Raw genomic sequence first — 22,515 nt, 5'->3', positions numbered from 1 at the left:
TGTGCCCCTTAGACTGTCCAACACCCCTTCTTCACTCCCAGCCCTAAGCCCAGGCTGGATGCAGACCAGGAGCCCCATGAGAAATATTGATTTGTTGGGCAGACCCAAAGTAACAGGGTGCAGCTAAGAGGGGGACCCCAAATAGGGATTTGGAATGGGGTCTAGAACTCAGGGTGGTCAGGAAATATTAGGATGTACTCACCCTGCCCCCAGGTGTGGGTTGGGGGAAGGGACAAATCGAGCAGGGCCATTGAGAGCTGTTTTGCATTAGCAACAGCTTTGCAGCTAACCTCTGGCCTGGTCCTTTAACATATCTATAACCTTTAACTGGTTGCACAGGTATGTTGAATAGCTGTGGCCAAGCTCTGAGCCAGGGGAATGGAAGTAACTACCCCACCAAGATATAACTGGGAGGCAGGTCCCCTGAGTTACAGTGGCCGCGTGGGAGCTTGGAGATGATTGGCTCCATGACACCTGCCCAGACTCATGGTGGCAGTCCAGTAAACTTGGAAGGATATGAGTTCTGGCATGTGTGGCCGATTGTAGGAGGAGTTGGAAATGGGGCTGCAGAGGAAGATTGGTGCGGGGATTTAAACCCAGACACGGCAGCCATTGAGAGGGAGAACCACGCAACTTTGGCAGAGTGGGGACTCCTGTGGCCCTGGGGGAGAGAGAACCACGTGGCTAGGGCAGTAGAGAGAGAGGATCACATGCCTTTGCCATAGTAGGGACCCCCGCAGCATTAGTAGGGGGAACCACCACCCGGCTTTAGCAGAGATCCCAGCAACACAGCTGATGGTGCCAGGAACTGAGGGAGGCCTACCAGCCCAGACAGATTACTGAGAAGAACTGGGGGCTGCCTGAGCCATGGACTTCTATTTCCTTTCCTGAGATACAGTACCGCAGACTGGGCAAAGGGGGAAGGAAGGACTGTGTATGTTTGTGGGTGTTTTAAGAAACTTTAGGATTTTGATGAAGACATTAGGTCACTACTTTAAGTTTGTATAGCATTAAATAAACATTTCCTTTCCTTTTCACAAATCTCTGGCATTGAGAGACATCTTTCCTATAGGTGGCGGACATAACGGACCTGGGGGGTTCCTTTCAAATAATAGTATATCGTCCTAGGCCCCCCTCTTTGTTTGGTAACACCAACACACTCCACTGAATGACAGAATTACACTCCTTTTCATTTTAGGACAGTTTGAGGCTAGGTCAGGCTGGGACAGAGACTACCTAGGAGTGGGAAGGACTCCTAGAGCTGGAAAATCTCACAAAGACATTAGGGTCACAGGGTGAGGTCCTGTGGCCAGTGACAAGGTCTTGAGAAATCATGTGGGCTGTGAATAATGCAGCCTGGACCACTTTCTCCAAGCCAAAGGCGGGAAAATGCCCTGAAGACTTAGTTTGGGTCCTCTCACACTTATTGTGGTTAAGAAATCTCCCCAAGTGCTTTTTCTGTGCAGCTGTTTACCCCGATGACATTAAGTCACTTTGTCTGCTTTTCCCAGGATTAGCATTGGAACTGGACAAAGCTACAGAGGCTCTGGGCTTAAACCCAGAAGTAAAGCTGGGAAAAGGTCAGGAGCCAGTCCAGACTCTAGACTCCAGAGTGGTGGGGGACATGGAGCTGGACAAAGAAGCTCTTTCCTTCTCTCTGCCCTCAGATCAGGTTCCAGTACTTCTCTGTGTAAAGGGATCCATGGGTCCACCTGGAAGGGACATTAGAGCCCCCTCCTTCCCGAATTTACAAACCCTACTCCACAGGGCTCTGAGAGCCCTTCATGTCCTCTGAGGCTGCTGGGAGGGAGGGAGGGTGGAGTGAGACAAGAGCAGAGCTAGGTGATCTGTTAAACACATGGCCTACTGCATAAACATTTGTTTAAAGGAATTGTCCCACTCCCTTTACTTGCAGGAAGCTGAGATCAAAGAGGGGCCTTACTTACAGAGAGAGGGCCCCCTTTCCAACTGTCCTGTGCCTGTGGCACAGTACTGCCCCTCCCAGCAGTGGTTCTGGGTTCCTCACTGTTTCTTGCCTTGTATGATTTCAACTTCTAAGGGCTGCTCTGGGCCAGGCACCATGAGGCACTGAAGAGTGAGTGGAGAGAATTAGTGGGTAGAACTCTCCAGAAGGCATCTGCTGAAATTCACCTCTTGGTAGGATGGTCACCCACCTATATGAGTTGGTCCAGAGCCAGGATGACTTTACACTGGTAGATGGATGAAAAAGAGATTCTATGGAAAGTAACCTCATAGGGTAATCTGATCATAAGTTCCTAACTGGGCAGGTCAAAGTAGGTAGTCAGGACCCAGGCATATCACTTCTTTAGTAAAAAGTTTTTCTTTGCCTTAAGCAAGCCCTGCCCATTGTTTGTGTGCATCTGGGTTAACACACCTTGCAAATAAACTGTAACTATCTTTGATAGAACCCATAATCTTGTTAATTATCCTATAATCTGATCCTCACTTGGCTTTCTCCCACCTTCTTGTAAACTTCCTTACTTCCCTTGTTAATTCCAAATAGATAAAAGAAGCTACCAACTGTCATTTTTTGGAGGCATTTATTTCAGTCTTTTGAGATCTTCCTTCCACATGTATTCTGTTTGTCTCAAATAAAATTTTTATAAACATTCTCTATAGGTTTGAATATTCTTACATCAACAGTGGTTCTCCACCCTGGCCCACACTGGGGAGCTTTGAAAACTCTCACCCCAGCAGCTCCAGTGTAACCAGTCTGGCCTGTATGGTGGTCACTGGGAGTTGTTAAAGCTCCTTTGGTGGTCCAGTGTGCAGCCAGGGCTGAGAGCCATCACTTTAGAAGACAGCTGCATATCCTTGAGCCTTGGGGCCACCAAAGGCCATCTTTGCTTATTGTCACCTCCAGAGAGGTTTCTTCTCAGGGAAGCACACATTAGGCCACTTCCCCAGTTAAAAAAGGGCAAAGGGCAGTTATCCCAAGACTATAGGAGTCAGCTCCATTCCATGTAGAACTATAGGTATTGTTGTATAGTCTATGCACTGCACACAGGTGACCAGTAGAGGGGGGAGTGGGCCTGGGTTTGGACTCTGCTGGCTTGCCATCTGGTCTAGCATGGTAAAGGGGATTTGCTGCCAGAAGGGAAAACTTTTCTTTAATTTTTACCCAGGTGCCATAGAGATAGCAGAGCTCTGCTTTCTTGTTCCAGAAGCTGCAGAGAGGATGGAGTGAGCTCTCTTGGGAGGCAGGGGGAAACACTGCTACCTTGACCCAGTGGTCACAAGCACCAGTGTCCCTTGACTTCCTGGAGTGCTGTCTGTCTCTATGTCCAGGCATGTCATGTGTGTCCATCCAGCGGTATGCTGGACCAGCTGGCTGACACTGATAGCTGTGAGGGCTCATTATTAAATTCTCAGGTATTTTGCAGTCAGTTGTTTGATACAGATATCATTAGAAATTTAATTATATAAACTTATAATTAGATACGTTATATTAAAAAAAACAAAGGTAATATATACTCAACACATATTACTTCCTAATTATTTGATTTTTCTATTGTCTACATTCTTAGATTATTCATATCTATCTATCTATATAGTGAGAATACTATTTATAAGAGCTGATTTTGAGTGTCATCTTGACTGGGCCATGGGGTGCCCAGACATTAAGTCAAGCATCATTCTGGGTATATCTGGATGAAATGAACATTTGAATCAGTAAAATGAATAAAGAAAATTGCCCAACCTGATGTGGGTGGGCCTCACCTAGTCAGTTGGGGGCCTGAAACAAACAAAAAGGCTGAGCCTTCCCTGAATAGAAGTGTCTGGCTGCCTTGAGCTAGGACATAGTTTTTCTATTGCTTTTGGACTTGAACTGAATATTGGCTCATCTTGAGTTTTGAGTCTCCTGGCCTTTGGACTATAACTACATCATCATGGGTCTCTAGCTTATTGACTGCAGATCTTGGGACTTCTTAGCCTCAAGGATCATATGCACCAATTATATATATATATATATATATATATATATATATATATATATATATATATATATATATATTCCCCCTCTGCCTTGGTAAAAAGTAAAGAAAGGCTCATCCTTCTGGCAGCAGATCCCTCTCTCTCTCTCTCTCTCTCTCTCTCTCTCCCTCCCTCCCTCCATCTCTATTTTCATCTCTATCCTATTGGTTCTGTTTCTCTGAAGAACCCTAATACAAGTACACACTAAGCTGCTACTATACATCTCTTCCCAACTTCATGTTAGTGGTTTGAAATTTTGATGGTGATGGGAGTATATACAGCAAGAAAATCAGCTAATGCTATCAATCAGAACTTTTTTTTCTTCTAGAGAGCTGGTTAGACATTTGAGCACATTCACTCTGTGTGCCTTGGTCACTGAAGACTCCCCACTGTGGGCAGAGAGTGCTAGCCATCCACCCAAATCTGTCTTCCCCTTCATCCTGGGCATACACAGCTGCATGACATTCTCCTAACTTCTTGCAGTCTGCTGGGACTGTGTCCTGGCCATTGTTTATGAGCAGATGTGACATGGCACTTCCCAGCCTGGCCTGCAGGTCTCCTCCCCTCAACACTACTTCAGAGTATCATCTGTTTCTGGTGGACTAGAATGGGACTATCTTGGAAGTCCCATGGAGAAGATGGCAGAAGCCCCATAGTCTGGCCCCTGAATGACCTAGTGGAGCCAAGTCCCCATTGTCAACTTGGAAACATCTCAGATGGTTTCAAGAGGGAGAACCATTATATAGTTAGTCCTCTTTGTTACCACAACTGACCCTAGCACCTGATAAACACTCTGCCTGCCCTTCTTCACCCAGCAGACTTTGATGCATCCTTCTGGCCCTATTTCAGCATCACCTCCTTGCTCAGTGCTCCATGGTTAAGGTTTCGTACCTTTAAAAAAAAAAGAGAGATTTTATTTATTTATTTTTAGAGAGGGGAAAGAAGGGAGAAAGAGAGGGAGAGAAACATCAAAGTCTGGTCACCTCTTGAGTGTCCCCTACTGGGGACCTGGCCTGCAACCCAGGCATGTGCCTGCAACCCAGGGAATTGAACCAGTGACCCTTTGGTTTGTAGGCTGGCACTCAATCTACTGAGCCACACCAGCCACGGCTGAGTTTGGCATCTTTAATATCTCCCTATCACCCATACTCAAGACCACAAAGCTTTCTAAATGGTCTTTTGCCTGACCTGATTAAGACTTTACCTGTAATTTAAATATATAAAATTTAAACTACCCATAATTATTATCCATAATTTAAAAATGAACCCATAATTAATTATAAACCATAATTTAAGTATAAACTATAAGCAAAATAGTATGCTAAATTTAAAATATCTTTTTGAGAATTTTTCATTGTAAAACTGTGTGGGATTCATTCAAGGTGAACTTTTCTGCTAATTTCTGTGGACTTACTTTGCTGGTGCTCTAAGCATAGCCTTGGCTTCGCCTTTGGGCCCTTGGGAGCTATAAGCTGCTGTGTTTCAGAGGGCAGGACCACTCTCCTGGCCTCAGTCATGTTGCCTTAGAGTTAAAGTCTGTCTCTGTCCTTTGTCCCAATGCCTCCTCCAGATGCTTAGCTTAGCTTTTAATTTTAGCTTTGCCCACGCATTACATTTGTGGTCCACTCTCCCATATTTAGCCCAGGCTTCCAAAAGGAGTCTGGAACCTTAGACTCCTACTTTTTTTGGTCTTTGGTGTCCTGTGATCTTGAGCAGAGTGTCAGAAGGACAAAGAAACACCAGGCCAGAGCAAGAGGGTTCAGACCACATTGCACAGGCTTTGCTCGGAAAGGCCCTGAATCATGACCTGTAGCCCCAGACATATTTTCTAGAATTCTTCTTACAGCCCTCATCTGGGAGAAGGTGGCTTTGGGGTACTGAGTTGGTATCAATACCATAACCTTTTGTCCCAAACTCTATCTTAGCACTTGTCACACATCACATTTAACTTTGCAATAGCTAGTATCCAGGCATCTGAAGAGGACATGCTTACTGTGTGTTGAATGGATGACTGAGTGGTGCACCAGCTGGGTTCTCTGGTGGCAGATGCTGAGATGAAAGCTTTATTAGGGATTAACACCTGTTCAGGAAAGGGCTGGAAGCTGGGGTGGGGTGGGAGGGGAGTGTGTGAGTTTGTACAAATGTGGTGGTGTCTCTGCCGTCTTGCCTAGAAGCTTCAAAGCAGATGGCCCAGAAGAGGGGTCTGGTTTTGGTAGAGATGGTTAGACCCAGGTACAGTGATTGGCTGGGACCCCTTGAGAGGAGCATGGCCTTGGTTACTACTGCTTTGCATAGCTGGGAACCACCCAAGTAGAGCATGAAGTAGGTTTGAAAGTTGAGGCTAACCATAAAAAGGATAACAACTGGTGGCTGGTCCCATTCCTTGCAGCAGGGCAGTGAGTTCTTCCTTGAAGGGAACCCTGAGCCGCTCAGCTGTGTACCACACAGGGATTCTATGGAGTCTGCAGGCCTTGTTTTTAAGCATCTATAAATGTTGCTCAGTGTGGACAACTGTCTGGGCTCTAGATTCAACTGGGAAGTGTTCAGATAAAGATTTTACTCTGCTACGAAGTCTCACTGTGGGTGTTTCCCTTTCTCAGAAAGGGAAAGTTTTTGTTAGAGCAGGGGTGTCAAACTCATTTTTACCAGGGGCCACATCATCCTTGTGGTTGCCTTCAAAGGGCCAAATGTAATTTAGGACTGTATAAATGTAATTACTCCTTAACAGTTAAGTGAGTGTTTGGCACCGCCTCTGGGTAGAAACAAGGTGCCAGGCCGGATAAAACAAGGTGGAGGGCTGGATTTGGCCCGCGGGCCTTGTGTTTGGCACCTGTGTTTGGAGTATGTGAAACCAGCAATGGGCCTAGCCCTGCCATGAGGGTGTGGTATTTACTCAGGAAACTGTGAGAGGTGGCAGGAAGAATTCCAGCCCATGATGCCTGACACCCTGAGCCAGGCAGGGTCCCCTGCTGAGTTCCTGCTTCTGACAGAGGCTGAGTTCCTGCTTCTCAGAGGCTGAGAGGACAGAGGGAAATACGACCTCACTAGTGGGTTTCTGGGTCCTGGGAACATGAGATACTTAGGTTCCAACAAGCTGTCATCTTTCCCCTGAAGCAGGGGTGGGGGAACCCAAGTTACGGCTGCTATTGACCAGCCCAGGCTCAAATGGAAAACCCTAATCTCACATGGGTCCAACAAAGAAGCAGGTCTGAAATGATCTCCCTTCTCTAAGAGTCAGATTTTAGAAAATGATGAATCACTACTTTGGTTAGTTTTGCATTATTGAAAAAACAAATCTTGTCCCTTATGAAAACACCTGCTTGTTGTGGAAAAGCAGGGACTGGAACAGATGGAAAGAATGGAAATTTCCCAAGCATCTTCTCCTTCAAACACATCTCTCAACAAGGTCAAGATTCCTCCTATGCTCCCCTCCTCTGGGCAGACCAGCTGTCTGTGGACATGTGGCTTCCATCTTCTTTTCCAACCCTTTTCCCTCCTCTACATCTTTAATCCCTCCCTCTCTCACCAGTTCTGTTCTCCAAGTTGACTAACACATACATGTCTTCCCTACACTCAAAATGACACCTTTTCTTCACCTCATTTGTGCAGTGAAACAGAACTTGTTTGAGGCAGTACAACATCCAGCTCCTTCCTGTTTTGGAGCAATCCCCCACCATCTCACTCTTTGGAAGTCATGAGGAACAGATCTGCTCTGTCCCTGCATGTGCCTCTGCCTGGTTTTGATCTAATCTTGAGTATGTCATGAAAAGTTTGAGAGATGGTTTGAATGGACTACTCAGAACTAGTGGCAGGAACAATGTCCCACATGATGACTGTGCCTTCCAGTATGGAGGAGATGTCCTGACCATGCATATCTGAGAAGATAATCCTTATGACTCTTGCTTTTTAGGCCCTCTGTAACTACTATCATTCTTGTCCATTTTCAAACCTTGGTTCTCCAGTTCCCAAAGGATTTTGTAAATATCTGATAAATTTCCAGTAACTTCCCCTTTCTGGGTTTAGCTTATTTGGGTTGCCTTTCTGTGACCTCAAAACAGAATTCTAACACCCATGTCACGCCCCTCAGCCCATGTTTTCAGATTCCTCTTCTCTCTCACTTCCTAGTCTTTCTAACTCAACACTTGTCCATTTTCTCACAGATGGCATTTCCTTCCATATTTCCCCAATTATGCCATTAAGCTAATCATTCTATGTCTCAGAGTGGAAATCACAGGTGATTCTTCCAGACCATGACTCTACCCTGTCATTGTATTTCCTGGGTGAGGATCTTGTTTCTTGTTAATCATAGCCAACAGTAATCTTAGCTTACTCAGAAGGGACTGCTGGATGAGGCCCTCCTGCTCTGGCAAACACTTCTTTCTCTCTAACCTTTATTTTCAAGCTCATCTATTTCATAGTTCAGGAGCCTAGGTGTCCCCTTTGCCCTACATGGGTATGTGGTACACACGTACTGCCTTACTTTAGACTGTAGTGGGAGGACACATTCGAAGTACTGGCAAAATTATCCTTTTAAAATGAAGGGACAATTAACACATTTTCATATAAACAAAAATTGAGACAAATAATTGCTAGCAGACCTGCCCTATAAGAAATGTTAAAGGGAATCTTTCAGGCTGAAATGAAAGGACACTAGATAGTAACCCAAATACATATAAAGAGATGAAGCATACTAGCAAAAATAATGATATATAAATATTTAAGACATTATTAATGTATTTTCTTCATAACTTCTCTTTTTCTACTGATTAAAAGGTAATGCATATGTTGATGAGCACACAATGTACAAAGATGTAATGTGTATGCTAGTGTAAGTGGGAGAGTGGATAATGGAGATACACAAGAAAAAATTTTATATACTATTGATATTAAGTTAGTATTAATCCAGACTAAATTGATATAAATTAAGATGTACTCACCAAAGCAATCACTGAGAAAATAACCCAAAAATGTACAATAAAAATGACAATGAAGTAAAAGAGTATGCCAGAAAAGAGGCACTAATTTAAGATTTGAGGAACAAAAAGATTATATGGCACATAGAAAAAATAGCAAAATAGCTTAAGTCCTTCCTTATCGATAATTACATTAAAATTTAAATATATTAAAATCTCCAGTAGAAAGGCAGAGGTGAGCAGAATGGATTAAAAACATGATCCAACAATACACTGTCTATAGAAACTTAAGAATCAAAGACACAAATAGGCTGGAAGTGAAAGGACAGAAAAAGATATTTCATGTAAACAGTAATCAAAAGAGAGCTGGAATGGCTGTACTGAAATCAGACAAAATAGACTTTAAGGCAAAACATTATTACAAGAGAGAAAGACGAACAAGATGAATTAATTAAAGAGTCATTCCATCAAGGAGATACAGCAATTATTAACATATTCACCTAATAATAGAGTGCAAAAGTCCACGATGCAAAACTAGACAGACTTGAGATAAATAGTGAACAACAGTAATTAAAACTTCAAAATCTCACTTTCAGTAATGGATAGAACGTCAGCAAGGAAGTAGGAGACTTGAACAATGCTGTACACTAGACCACAAAAAATGTCTTTACAGATTTAAAAGGATATCTGCTTTCACCACTTCTAGTCCACATTGTGGAGGAGGTTCTAACAAGGGAAACTTGTCAAGAAAAAGAAAGTCATCCAGATTGAAAAGGAAGAAGTAAAACTCTCTCTGTTCACAGATGATATGACCTTGTATGTAGAAAAATTCTGAGAATCCACTAAAAAACTTTTAGAATTCATAAATGAGTTAAGCAAGGTTATAGGGTATAAGATCAATATATAAAAATCAGTTTTATTTTTACATACTTGCTATGAAAGATCTGAAAATGAAAATTCCATTCACAATAACATCAAATAGAACAAAATATACAGGAATAAATTCAATAAAACAAGTGCACATTTATACTCTGAAAACTATAAAACATTATTGAAAGAGATTGAAAAAATATCTAAATAAGTAGAAAAACATTCTATGTCTATGGGTTGAAAGATTTAACATTGTTAAGATGGCAGTACTCCTCAAAATGTTCTACAGCAGAGGTGTCAAACTCATTTTAACCAGGGGCCACATCAGCTTCATGATTGCCTTCAAAGGGCCGAATGTAATTTCAATTCCTCAACACTTAAGGAGTAGTTACCTTTATACAGTCCTAAAATTGTTTTGGCCCTTTGAAGGCAATTGTGAGGCTGATGTGGCCCCCGGTGAAAATGAGCTTGGCACCCCTGATCTATAGGTTTAACACAATCGCTGTCAGAATCCCACATGACTTCTTTATAGAAATTGACAAATTGATTCCAAAATTTATATGGGGCCCAGAATAGCCAAATATATAGCCTGGGTATCAAGCCCCAGTACAAGGCTGATTTTGGCCACAGTACAGGGAGATTGCCATAGATGTTGACTTTAATGTGAAGCTTGGTCCTAAATGTCTTTGGCTATGGGTGGAGGGGTGCTTCCTACTTTGTACCATACCCGCTTTGTTATCTACCTCTGAGAGAAACAGCACTCCCTTCTCCACCTATGGCCTTTGGTGGGCTCCTTCATTTTCTTACCTTAGAGCCCAGCTCATACCCCTGAGTGGCTCCTGAGCAGTGCAAGGTGGCCCTCTGTTGGGTGTATTGGAGGCTAAGAATTGAGCAGGAGGGTTGGGATGGTCTAGGCAAGAGATGATTAAGGCCCAAACTAAAGCAAAATAGAAAAGCTTTTCATGGCAAGGTGAAACACCTCTGCAGCATCTTACAATGGGAAGCTGAATGAATGAAGAGCAAGAAACCTGAATCTGACTCCTGGCTCCATTGTCTTGATCTGACTTACCTTGAGCAACAGCCTTAACATCTCTAAGCCTATTCTTCCATGAATGAAATGGAGATGACAGCATCTGCCCTACCTATACCAATGGGTAGGAAGGCTGTGTATGTGAAAGCTCTTTGCAAACTGCTGAACACTCTATAAGGACATGTACAAAAATGTGTGTAAGCATACAGCTCTGTGGCAAGAACCAGCAGTGCACTGACTATCCAATATACCCTGGGGAGAACCACTAGTGGTTCATTCTTTCCTAAGATTTTGGCCCAGAAAGCTGTATTTTCATATTATAGGTTAACAGATATTCCTGCAATATTACATATCCTTAGGAACAGCAGTAATGCAATCTGTGTTCTTCCTGATGAAGGCAACACTTAATTGCATCACACTTTAGAAGAGTTTTTTTCATTAGCTTGCCATATACTTTGATCTCTTTGTTATGCCAGGTTTGTGTTTTGGACAATGATTTCATGCTTTTCCAAACATCTCTTCTCTCTTTACAGCTTTGCATAGCTCACCAGACAGTCGCTTGGTGTGAATACAACAGGGAGCAGCAGGGAGAGGTGACTTCATAGGAAGTGAGACAGTGGGCACACTTGCTGCTCATACTGTGCAGCCAGTACATTTTGAAGCACACCAAACACACGTGCCCAGGCCTCACAGTTCATGTCAACCATCTGCAGACTCAACTGTTCTGATCAGTGTCTACCACCATATGAACTTTCTGCTTTCTTGGTTTCTGTTTGTTGTAGTATAGGAGGTAGTGTGGTGTTATAAACAGAGTCTGGGCTTTGAGATCATAATCTGGCACCATCATGCACTAGCTGAATAGACTGTACAAGCTACTTCCTCTTTTACTGCTTCAGTTACTTCAGCTAAAAACCTGGGGATAGTCATAGCCACCTCCTAGGGTTGCTATAGAGGTTAGATGAGATCAGAAAGTGAAGCAAATAACATATGCTTGGTACATATTTGACTGTCCACAAAATGTAGGGATATGGCTTCCTTTATGCCAGTTATTATTTTATTTATTTATTTATTTATTTATTATTTTTTTATTGTTGTTCAAGTACAGTTGTTGATTCCACTGCTGGGATTATATCCTAAGAACCCTGAAACACCAATCCAAAAGAACCTATGCACCCCAATGTTCACAGTAGCACAATTTACAATAGCCAAGTGCTGGAAGCAACCTACGTCCATCAGTAAATGAATGGATCAAAAATAGATGTACTATGGTACATCTACATGATGGAATACTATGCAGAATAAAGAAAGAATGAGCTCCTATCCTTTGTGACAGCATGGATGGAACTGGAGAGCATTATGCTAAGTGAAATAGGCCTGGAGGTGAAAGACAAATACCATATTCCAGTTATTAAACAGATAACTAGAGAAGGACCCTGATCCAGGAGCTTATTATAATTTAATGAGAGGGAGGCAGACATATGATCACACTAACATTCAGACATGGGTCTATACTCCCCACAAACTTGATTTCATCACCCACGTATGAATGTGTACCTGCAGACTGAGACATACCCACTGGCTTCCCCTTGCAAGCATGCTGCCACAGAGTTGCAGGCCAGGAAGCCCAGAAAAACACTGTAATTCTGCTGTCTGTAGCTCCATTCACCTGCCAACATCTGCTGCTGCCCACAGGTGGAGCTGTGCCAACTGCCAGTGGGCTCCTCATCAGTACTGGTGGCACAGCTTCCTGCCCCTCCCCATACTGAATATTTATTCTCATAGTTTCACTCTGTTCAATAATAACATTTAATCTACATATCAATCCCCTCTATAAGAGTAAAAACATCTGGTCCTAGGTTGGCTACTTACAAAATGTGCCACTGGTTAGATCACTAGCCTGCTGATCTAGCCTGGCCACCTCTGGGGACTGTCAGGTCTTGTTTAGCCCTCCTATGATGAGCTCTGCCTTCTTCTCTTGTCTTCAAGCAGCCTGCAGTGGACTCTCATGGCCACCTCTGTCCTCAAGAACCTTAGAAGTATCCACTGCCCTCTGCTGCCTCCAGCTGGTAACCGAGCACTGGACAGAGCAGCCTGGAGGCTCTGTGTGGCAATATGAAGGAAGGTTGCATGATAGCAATTTCAATTCTAGCTCTGTATGTCTCAATTTTCCTACTGGTTCTTCTAGAACACACATTATCCATTGTATGGCTTTGTGTCTCCAGGGAGCTTACCAACACTCCATTAGATGAATGATTGAGCCATCTTGGGCACATCTGCAATGGTGCCTTGGAGAAAGGTTGAGACAGAGTGTGGTTGTGGAAACAGGGTGCACTGCTTCTGCTCCAAACACAATAAAGTGGACTGAGTGACAGACAGCCCACTGGGCTCCTTACTTTTCTAGTCAGGGATACTTCTATCCTTCAAGAACCCTTCAGAGCAAAAGGGTAGTATTGACATTAAAGAAATCTGAACCTATCACCGAATTCCTGGTTCTAGGGCTGACAGAAAAACTGCCACAGTGAAAATACTCTGGGGACACATCTTGAAAAGAGGAACCTGGCACAGAGGGTCACTGTGACTCATTTACTTTCATATATCTCAAGAGGAAGTCAAATTGATCATAAGGCACCACTTCCTGAAATGACTTATGGTTAATGTTTTATTCTCCATGTGAAATAAAATTTCTTGGGGTGGATGTGTTTATTTTTAAGTTACTTTTCTTGGCTTTGCTTCTCTCTGAATTTCCAAAGCCAGCTTCACCACCAATGAGAAGCTCGATCCTAGACAAATCAGTTATTCTCTCCATACCCCTATTTCCTCTTCTTTGAAATGGGGACATGGATAGCATCTGGCAAGGGTTGTTGAGAGGATTAAATGAGAGGGTATATGCACATCTCTTTGGGTAGACCAGGGAAATGTATCCATTAAATACCTGGTTCCCAAAACAATTCTCTATTATAATAGCTTTATTTTTTCAAAAATGCAAGAAGAGGACTATAGAACTTTCATGGTATAGTTCATGTCTTAGAGAATATGACTGAGTAACAAGAAGATTGTGATTTTGAGGCATCTCTGAGAAATATGAGTTCTCATGTCATGGAGAAAGAAGCATATTGAACAGTTCGTTTAGGGCAAAACCACTGTGATCTAACCATAATGGGAGGCTCTGTTCCTAACAACAGCTGTCTTTTCTCTGAAAATAATGTTGATTCTCTAGATAATAACACCTAAGCCACCATGTTGAGTAAAGAGTAGATAAAATATCTACACAAAGCACATGGTGATGGTTTGTGACCATTATGTTCCTCTAGTGTCTAGAAGTCTTTTAGAAAAAGGCTTTCCAAGGAGGACTTGGGGGTCATGGAGAGTAGTTAGAATCTGGGGCCCACAAGATGAGACCTGAGTTCAAATCCTTTACCAGCCTACATGTAGATTGAGAACTTGGGCCAGTGACTCATCTCCTCTGAGCCTGAGCTCTCATATGCAAAACTGGGACCTCCCAGGGTCCCTATCTTCCAGGGCTATTGGGAACTTAGAGGTCACAGAGAAAGTCCCTGCTAATGAGCTCCTTTCCCATGACTCATTCCTCAGCAGCAGGAAGAAAGATGTATGTTGCTATCAAATCACATTTATTGAACATGCATTATGGAGCAGGGGACCCTTATAAGTACTTTAACTCAAATAACTTTGAGTTAAATGCAACCACGACCTCCTGTGTAGCTGAGGGGATGGGATATAGCCTAAGAGGCAACTCAGAGAGTCAGGATGGGGCTGGGATTTAAATCCAGATCCATCTGTCTCTAGAATTTACAATATATTAAAACATGACACTGCCACCAAAATATACTGCAATATATTAAATGACTTCAAAAATACACACTTGATATTTGTAATACACTCAAGTGAAAGGCTGTGCTTTTCAATGTTATTTTACATTTCCACTGTGAAGTACTTTCTTAACTTTCTTTCACCTTAAAAATGGCTAATTCCAGCAGGAACTAGACCATATTGTGCTCACTCTCCCCTTTTCATAAAGGAGTGGATTCCCCTAGAATTCACACTTGCACACCTGCTTTGCTGGGCTTTCCTTCTGGCCAAGGACAAACTAGGGGCCGGGAAGATTTGATGGTGCTCCAGCCTCAAGACTTGTAGAAGATAGTCTCTAGTCCATACCTATCCATACTCAGCCACCCCCCAGATCCTAGCAAAGGAGGGATTCATATGTGTACAGTGTGTCAACTACAATAGAAAGTGTTTTTCCAAGTGCTTAGCTCACCACCAAAAAATCTAGCCCTAAGGGAGACCTGAGCAAATAAGCTTCCAATTCTTGAAAGCAGCCATGACCTTCCTGTGATAGACTGCAAAAATCTCCCAAATTCTTCACCTTTCTCTGCATACATGAGAGACATGTGGTTGCCCTCCATCAACCCTGTGGTTGCCCTAGCTCAAGGGTCCCCAGCCTCCCTCTTCCAGGTCTGTGGACACTGGTGGCATTACTGCTTGAGCTCCACCTCCTGCCTCCCCATCCCTCCACCCCATCTGTGGAAAACTTGTCTCCCATGAAACTGGTCCCTGGTGCCAAAATGTTGGGGACTGCTGCATCAGCCTAGCTGATAGCCAGCAACATCACAAATGTGAGAATGTGAACCTTTAAAGCCATCCTCATGAACCAGCTGGGTGTGGAAGACTAGGTGAGCCCAGGAGAGCCTGACTCAGACTTATCAGCAAGACTGATTGCTCACCATCTGAAGCTGTTGATTTATGGTGATGTGTTACACCGCATAGCTAGCTCCACCCCAGCCCCAAATCTGAGCCAGTTGTAACAGACACAGCCAGCCAGGACTTTTTGGTTATGTTTTCTCATGTCCTGAATCCAGCTCATGGAGCCCAGTATGAATGGGCATAGGCAAGAAACAGACTGGGTTTGAATCTTGACTACCCCAGTGTTGGCCTCTCAGAGCCTCATCAGGACTAATGATATTTACCCTCAAAGCCATTGGGAAGACTGGTGAAAAATAGATGGGTTTCTGAATTGTCCTGAAATTGAGTAGGTTTCAGTAAATGATGGCTGCTAGGAGGTGCTACATTGACATTGGTTAAGTTTTTACCTTTAGAATTGGAGCTTTGTTCCATTGCAACATCACTGGGTCTTCATGGAAGGTGACAGATATTTATTTGACCCCTTCCTCTCCATACCTATTTGTAATAAACAATGCTATACAAAGCCCAGTGCTGAGTGCTATAGAAGAACCCAAATATGGAAGAGACGTGGGCCCAGTCTCTAAGGCCATCGCATAAAGGGTGTATATGATGGGAAATATATATTTGTTCTTTGTCCCTGCTTCCTGGCACAGAACTCCTAAAACTCTTGGAATTTCCTGAGTAAGAGGAGCATCTTTTGTTATTTCATAAGGGACCCTTTCAACCAAATCTGAGTTGGGCACTACTGAGGTGACTTGGCAGGTCTTTAGAGAGAGTCAGGATGGACACTAGGCTCCAGAAAGACAGGGATGATTAGAGGGCTGGAGAGTCCAGCTCCATCCTTTAACTCTACCTCAAACCTCCAGAGAGGGGAGAGAGCCTGGAGGTTGACATCCCATCCGTCAGTTACCAATAACCAACGATTTGATCAATCATGCCTATATAATGAAACCTCCATAAAACCCCTAAATGATTGGATTCAGAGAGCTTCTGAATTTGTGACCAGGGTTTGTGACCAGGTAAAGGTAATGTTACAGGGTGCAGCCAAGAGGGGGGACCCCAAATGGGCATTTAAAATGGGGTCCAGAACTCAAGGTGTCCAGGGGATTTTTGGATGTCCTCACTCCCACTCCCCAGGTGTGGGTTGGGGGAAGGGACAAATGGAGCAGGGCCTTTGAAAGCTGTTTCTCATAGCAACAGCCTTGCAGCTAACCTCTGGTGTGGTCATTTAACATATCTATAGCCTTTGGCTGGTCGCTTAGATATGTTAAATAGCTGTGGCCATGCTCAGAGCCAAGGGAATGGAAGTAACATCCCCACCTAGACAGGACTGGGAGTCAGGTCCCCCAAATTACAGCGCCTGCATGGGAGCTAGGAGATGATTGGCTCCAGAACATGGGGCCACACCTGCCCAGACTCACAATGGTGACCAGAAAAGCTGGAGAAGACAGCAGATTGAGGGCAAGTGTGCCCGAGTGTGGGAAGAGTTGGAAATAGGGCTGCAGAGGAAGACTGGCTCGGGGATTTAAACCCAGAGGCAGCGCAGCCCTGAGGGAGAGAACCATGCGGCTGTGGAAGTGCAGAGAGGATCACAGCCATTGGAGAGAGGAACACACAGCTTAGCAGAGTAAAGACCTTCCCTCGGCCCTGAGGGAGAGAACCACACGGCCTTGACAGAGTGGAGACTCCGCAACCCTGAGAAAGGGAGAACCATGCGGCCTGGACAGAGTGGGGACCCCCGCAGCTTAGAAGGGGGAACCACCAGCTGTTTTAGCAGAGATCCCGGTGGACTCAGATGAGGGTGCCGGGAACCCAGGGAGGTCTCCCAGTCGAGATGGAGTACTAACTGGGAATAACCAGAGGACTGCCTGAGCCATGGACTTCTATTTCCTTTCCTGAGATACGGTACTCTGGACTGGGCAAAGGGGGAAGGAAGGAAGGACTGTGTCTGTTTGTGGGCTGTTTTAAGGGACTTTGGGATTTTTGATAAAGACATTAGGTCACTACTTTAAGTTTGTATAGCATTAAATAAACATTTCCTTTCCTTTTCACAAATCTCTGGCATTGAGAGACATCTTTCCTTTGGGCGGTGGACATAACGGAACTGGGGGCTTTCTTTCAGTAATAGTATATTGTCCCAGACCCCTCCTTGTTTGCTCTGTAACAGCAATAGAAGGGTGGACCACTGAACAGGCATTGAGGCCCCACACCCTTCTCTTCCTCCTCAAGCCTGTACCTGGCCCTCTGTATCTCTTCATTTGGCTCTTCCTGAATTGTATCCTTTGTAATAACCAGTAATACCAAGTAAGTGTTTTCCTGAGTTCTGTGAGCTCTTCTAGTGAATTATCAAAACTGAAGAGCGAGTCATGAGAGACTCTGAATTTGTAGTCAAGTTGGACAGACAGGTAGGTGGCCTGGGCACTCCATTTGTAACAGTCTGAAAGCGGGGACAATCTTGTGGGACTGAGTACTTACACTTGTGTGGTCTGTCCTAATTCTGGATGATTAGAATCAGAATTGAATTGAATTATACTGTTGGATACTCAGTTTATCTCAGAGAATCACAAGGGGCAACACAGATGGCCAAGGCTGTCTGTCCTCCCTCTACCTTTGAGCCCTCAAGGGCAGGGCCTGCCACATTCCCTCCTGGGCCATGGGAGAGAACAGAGAACAAGGGACTGCACAGAATCCTGATCTGTCCCAGGGCAGGACAATGAGGAACAGCTTGGGCTTGTGGTCATGGCATCTTCCTCCTCTTTCTAATTTTCAGTTTTGTATTTCAGTATTTGTTGCTGTCACAAGACATTTATGAAATATCCCAACCCTAAACTTTAGGGCACACACTCATGGTGAGGTCCTGTGGGGAGGCCTGGGCATTTTGATTTTGGGCCCTGTTGACTGTGTGCCTGGCTGAAGAATTGCACAGAGCTTCATTCTGGGGGCATTCTACTTGACAAGTTGCAGGGTTTGGGCCTGGGGCTGACTCAACCAGAAAGAAGGGACATCTTTGTCATTTGTAGAAAGGTACTGAAAAGTCTCAGGGCCCTGGCCTTGTGCTACCAGTCTCCTGAGAACCAGTCCAAGGAAAAGTTTTGAAACATTACTCTGGGATTCAAAGGAAGTAAGGGGCAGTGGCAGAGGTGGTAGCATTGGAATTGACAGCAGGCCTAACTCTCTACAAGTGGGCAAATTGATTCAGGTTTCAGGGGTCCCCAGGGTGCCTGACCCTCCACCTCTATGTTTAAAATGAACTTGCCGTTCCAGTTCTGCACTCAGCAGTCTCAGAACCAGCCCTGATGTGGCAAGGAGCATATTGTGCCCTACAGCAGTGACTCCCCTTAGTGCAAAAGTTGGCAATTGTTTTTGTTTTATTTATTTATTATTTATTTATTTAAATCTTCACTAGAGGGTATGCTTTATTGATTAGAAAGAAAGAGAAAAAGAAACATCAATGTGAATGAGAAATATCAATCGTTTGCCTCCTATACATACCATGATCAGGGATGCAAACCTGCAACCTAGGTGTTTGTCCTTATCGGGGGATTAAACCCACAATGTCTTGGTGTATGGGACTGTTGGGGAACTGCCTTGGGCTGGTTTCATGAGCTGTAACCCCTCCATGGCTAAGGCTGAGTGAGTGACTTCGGACCATAAGCCACTAAGGAGACAAAGCTTATCTCCTGGCAGGGGCGCTGACTCTGCCTCTTTACTTCACCCTGCCTGGCCGCCAGTGCTTGATCAGTTAGCCAATGATGGGTAAGATTCCTCAAGGGAGGGATGACTTCAGACAGGCATGATTCCTGGGGGCCTTAGGGAAGTACTTGGGGGCTACAGAAAAGGGGTGATGGACCCTGGCCCCTTGGTGTTTGACATAGCCTGAGTCCTCATTCTATCTGCAAGAAGTCTTCTAATCCCTCTAATCCTGGCTGCCTTACTTCCCCTGCTGACTTAAGCCTGAAATAATGAATTACGCATGAAACAATGCCAGTGTTGGTGGGGTGCAGGGCCCTGTGCTGAAAAGGGTGGGTTCCATAGGGCAATCAGGCTAGGAAAGAATATGTAAAATCCTGTGAAACCTGCTTTGTTTAGAATGCTCTCAATTAAATGATAGGGGTCGAGCAGGAAGGGAGTTTGTTCTCCCAAGTTTATGTCATTTTAGCTATCTGACCCTGGACTCAAAATAGACCTCAGAGTTCTTTGTATGTTGTTTATTGTTTGATCCTCACTGACTGATAATGATTAACGAGCTTACCTGTACACCCTGTATTCCATATGCGGATTGAAATCCAGTAAAAGGCCGTCTCAACTGCAAGGGTTGGGGCACTCTTCCCCTTGAGAGAGAAGTCATGCAGTCCCTTTTTTTTCACAGGACTCAGTAGTCTGTGTGAATTTGCTTCATCTCATCGATAATGCCGCAGACACTGTGGGCCAGTGTCTGTGGTCATGGGAAAATGCTCCAGCCAACTGAACTACCTAGCCCAGGATGCAAATTGTTATTTGGCAGTTACGATTTGCTGAGCACTTATGATGGTTTACACATATCAGCACCCAAAGATATTTCATTATCCCTGTCTTAAGAAGGAATAGTGAGGCTCGTAGGGGGGTAAGTGATATGTTTTCAGATCAGCAGCAAGCAGGGGCTCTAAGCTGGCATCCCAACCCCAGGTGTCTGACACCAGGTGGCTACATCCATTTTCATAGTGAGAATGTGGGCACAGGGTCTACCTGGTTCCTATATGGTAGAGCTGACTGTCTGTTTAGTTGGCTCCACCCTCCACACCCAAGGCCTCAAAGCACTGATAGGCCAGAAATCTGCTATCAAGGCATTTGATTCTTGCTTATGACCCTTGGTAGCAAATTCAAAGGATAAAGACTTTTTCAACATTGTCAGTAATGTCCTCAGTAATATATGCTAAAACATATTTATGACCAAAATGATTTCATCACAAATGGGCCTAAATCCCTTCCCATTTTCCATATGAACTCTTAGAGTTACGTTCTTTGGTTGCAGGTAGGATGTTCGGGGCAATGGTAGGGAAGGACAGAGCTGTATCATGTTTCAAGGGAGGGAAAAAGCTTGCTTCCTATGCCTATCAGCCCAGGAAGCTGATAGAGAGAGGAATGCCCCCCTGAGAGGTAGTTGGGGATCAAAAATGGGGTGGCCTGTACCCCAACTAAAGGGAGAATGAAATATATACCTCTGAGGCAGCTGTAAGGTCAGGGGGTGAGGTGGGGGTTGGTGTCTTGCAGAGTGAGGTGCAATCACAGCCTTATTGGTAACAGTAAAAATCTGGAGATGATCTCAGTGGGCTCTGCTGTGGCACCACAGATGTTTCCAGGACTGAAGGGTCTAGGGCCCCAGCAGGTGATAGGTAAGCCTCAGCCTCCATCTCCACTGGAGGTTTCCTCACCTAAGGTACACCCCTTCTTGGAGCAGTGCCACAAGTGCTGGTCATTGTGGGGTATAAAGGCCTGGCCTCTTTGCCTCAATTTAGCACAGGCCTGTGCATCCACACCAGCTGCAGGTGATTGTGGAGAGTCGACTTAGGTCATTGCCTGATTGCAGTCCATCTTCTTCCTTTGCTCAGTCCTGGCTTCCCAACTCCCACAGATGTCAGTTCTGATATACTTCCTTCATAATGACCCCTCATCTCAGAGTCAGCCTTCTAGGGGACTGGGTCTGCAATGCCTATAAAGGCCAATCTGCTGGATATTGTGAAATAACTGAGCATATAGTCATTAAGTGGACATTATACACCTTAAGCGCTGGTTGTTAAACTGTATGCATGTCCCAATTTCACTGTGTCCTTCTCAAAAGGAAAGAGTCATGTATGTGTCAAATTGTTTTGGTCATGACAGTAGTTATGTCTGCAGAGTAGGAATGGAAGTTTAGAGTTATTTGCTTTCTGCTTTATACTTTTGTATGTTGTTTTGAATGCTTTCTGTGAGCATACAATTCACATCTACATGATAATTCAAAGAAAGGTTGGATAAAACCATACCCTAGTTGGTGTTCTCTGAGCTTTCTGCATCTGTGGTTTGTTGATGGTCACTGACTGGAGCTGGACGAACTTCAAAATTAAGAGTCAGCTATCAAGTATGAGGGCATACAGTCCTCCACTTCTATCACCAACTGCAAGTGGGGGGTATTCCCAAACAACCTCAGGTTCAAGAATTTGCTAGAAGACTCACAGAACTCACTGAAGTCTATTATACTTACAATCATGGGTTATTACAAGGAAAGGATACAAATTAGAATCATCCAAGGAAGAGATGCATAGAGCAGAGTATGGGAAGATTCCAAATATGAAACTTGCCTTGTTCTATCCCATGGATTCAGAATGCATTTCCCACCAAGTATCAATATGTGACAATACACACAGATTATTGCCAACCAGGAAGCTTTCCTAAGCCTCAGTTTTCAAAGTTTTATTTGGGCTCTATAACATGAGCTTGATTAAACTGTCCACATGGGTGATCTCAGCCTCCAGGTAGACTAATACACCATGACTTAAGCTCCCACCCTAAATCACATAGTTGATCTTTCTGCTTAGGAGGTATCTATCCTAAGACTGTCAGGTGTGGTCAGCAACACTCTAAGATCTGGTATAACCAGTCCTTGCCCTAAATGAAGACACTCTGGTCATATATGACAGAGTTCACCTCCCATAAGCCAAAGACAAAGACCACCCCTCTTTTTGGGCAAGGTTAAATTCTCTACTACAGGTATTTTCGGATGAGGTCACATTGAGCTGCAAGTGGCTTCTGTGGTAACTTCAGGAGTCAGCAACATGACAGAAGACAAGAACAAACTGACAGTAATCAGAGGGGAGGAGGAGGGGGATAATGGAGGAAATAAAGGGAAGGGACATCAAGGAATATGTGTAAGGGGAAGGGACATCAAGGAACATGTATTGACCCATGGACAAAACCAAAGGGGGATAAGATTGAGGGTGGAAAGTGGGAGGTGGCAGTGGGTGGGGTGGGGGAAAGCGGTGGTGAGAA

This window comes from Phyllostomus discolor, chromosome 5 (assembly GCF_004126475.2).
Source record: "Phyllostomus discolor isolate MPI-MPIP mPhyDis1 chromosome 5, mPhyDis1.pri.v3, whole genome shotgun sequence".
Taxonomy (NCBI): domain Eukaryota; kingdom Metazoa; phylum Chordata; class Mammalia; order Chiroptera; family Phyllostomidae; genus Phyllostomus; species Phyllostomus discolor.
The sequence above is the reverse complement of the archived record's forward strand: the minus strand, read 5'-3'. Positions refer to the sequence as shown.